General features: G+C 30.9%; 1 long non-coding RNA gene across 1 annotated transcript; it reads right to left on the reverse strand.

Annotated features, from left to right (window-relative positions):
* Positions 1–392: 392 nt before the first annotated feature.
* LOC112596177 lies at positions 393–1,802 on the reverse strand. Its single transcript, XR_003114749.1, has 4 exons — positions 1,531–1,802; positions 914–1,016; positions 638–785; positions 393–493 (listed from the first exon to the last, which is right to left on the reverse strand). It is a non-coding gene; the product is annotated as an uncharacterized LOC112596177 (long non-coding RNA).
* Positions 1,803–2,412: the final 610 nt, after the last annotated feature.

The following is a 2,412-nucleotide window of genomic DNA, read 5'->3' on the forward strand; positions in this document are numbered from 1 at the left end:
CATTCAATTGCTTAAGTAGTTTTGAAGAAAAATTAAAATCAAATGTTTTTATAAAAATTAAGTTTTTAGCAAACACCTAAAATGTAATCTTTTATATTATTCACAAACAAATAGAATATTTGATCTATCATAATACCTGACATTTTCAACAAAAACCAAAGTGACATTTTGGTTCAGATAATAATATATAATCAATGCTAATACCTACTATAGGCTATAGTAAAATATAGTTTTATAATATCTAAATAAAATAAATAAATACAGCGTAATTTATTAAAATAAATTTAATTTATTTTTATTATTAACACAATAGATAAAGATAATATAGATTTGAATTTTAGAATTTAGTATTGATTAATTATTGATTTTTTTTTTTTTTTTGAATTCTTCAATATTTTGTATGATATGTGGAGATTCAATTATATCATTTTTCAACATACGTTTAATGAACTGAGGGTCAATTAGCTCTCTTGACAAGCACTCTTCGTAAAATCTAAATTAAAATAATATAAGTAAATTTTAAAATACAGATAAATTAATGTTTTATAAACCAATAGACGTATTTATTAATAAATATTCAATAGACTTTATTGAATATAGACGAATAGACCATAATTATTCTGTCAGTACAACTTACAACTTTAGGCTTGATTCCATTTTGGAGTGTATATAAAGAAATAACAAATGTTACGTTCAGTCACATGTAATTGGCCTTGGATCTGGTAAAAATAATGACTTTTTTCTTTCAAAGTTGGTAAATTATTTTTAATTTTCATATAAGGAAGCTGAAATGAGAATATATAAATGTATATTACATAATAATTAATGTTTTATAGTTATTTCCAAAGAATAAATTATTTATATTATTCTAATCCGTTAAATATTAAAGTTTTAATAAATGCATATACATTACTTTTTTGTCCGAAATAGCTTTTTCTAGACTACAATAATCTTTAACAGAATAAGGGAATAATGGTATTTCATTTCACATAGTTTATCGTCTTCTATTAAACCATCTGCAATTGAAAAATATTTATTTAGTTATATATCCAATAAAATATGTGAAATCGATGCTGATCCAAGGTATATATATTAATAAAATATGTATTCATAAAGGCTCAAATTAATATTTATTATTTTCCATAACATTTCAGACTTTTTGTTTTGTCTTTAGTATATTTTAAAAATGTTTCCTAATGATTCCTAAAGCAGCATAAAAAAATAGTTAAGTTAAATAATAAATAATTTATAATATAGTTATAATTAAATAACTATATTACAGAGTATTTCAAAATATTATGAAATTACTTTAACTACCTATATTGTGAACAAAATTATATAGGTACCTGGACTTTTTTTTCGTAATTATTTTTTTTTTTATTTTTTTTTTATGGATTTCGCGAATAAATTGACCACCCGAATTGAATGATACAATAGCTGCATGGACCCTAATATTGTATGATTGCTTTTGGGTGAAATTTATTCGTTTACCAGCAATATATTTGTTGATGACGCTATTAAATTGCTTACATCAGTCTTGTGCCGCTATCCACTCGGGTCGCACGTCCGCCGCTCCGCACACTCCGCTGTAACCAGGGCCGTGTTAAGGGGGGGCGGCAAAGGGGTCATTTGCCCCCGGGCGCCACACAGCTTGGTAAAATCAAGGGGCGCCTCGAGCTTGAGAAACCGCTGTTGCCTGTTGGTGACTCCTCAATTTATATTTAATAACAATTTTAATGAAAAAATGACGATGATTATTTCCTTAGTTAAATGTTTAGAAATATATTTTTATTGTACCGATAATAAAATAAAAATTAATCGAATTCAATTTTATGTAGGTACTAGGTACTAACAATAATGATATAATAAATTGGTGAACTGGTCACTAACTTCTTATCGCGAGTTATTTATACTCGCACGGGTTTTTCGATGAGAGACTGCTGTCCCTGCTTACCCTGTCTATCTAATTAGTGATTAATTTAAAATTATATTTATTTTCGATAAATAAATAAATTACGTCATCTACTGACACAAGTCATTATAAATTGATAAGTTTTCATATCGCAGTATCATCATTCCGCATCCGGCGTCCGTCCGCGACAGTCCGTCTTCCCTACGTCTGTCACACCGTACGCCATCTTCCACGTGACTAGCGTCCTCGACGCGCTCCCGCCGTCGCCAGACCGCGCTCTGGCACCACCACGGCAACATTATCCGGCTCCCTCCCGCAACCCGCTGGCACATTCAAACTGCCCGCACGATACAGCGGCTTGTCTACTACTCGGCACGGCGTCCAAGCCAGCTGAAAGCCGTCAACTCCAGTCTAACATGGGCAGACGCAAGCACGTGAAGAGGCCAAACCCCTCGCCGACTCCCACGGATCACAAGAAACAAAAACAACAAGGTTGCCAA

The sequence above is a fragment of the Melanaphis sacchari genome, unplaced genomic scaffold (genome assembly GCF_002803265.2).
Source record: "Melanaphis sacchari strain LSU unplaced genomic scaffold, SCAv2.0 Contig305_pilon_pilon, whole genome shotgun sequence".
NCBI classification, from domain to species: domain Eukaryota; kingdom Metazoa; phylum Arthropoda; class Insecta; order Hemiptera; family Aphididae; genus Melanaphis; species Melanaphis sacchari.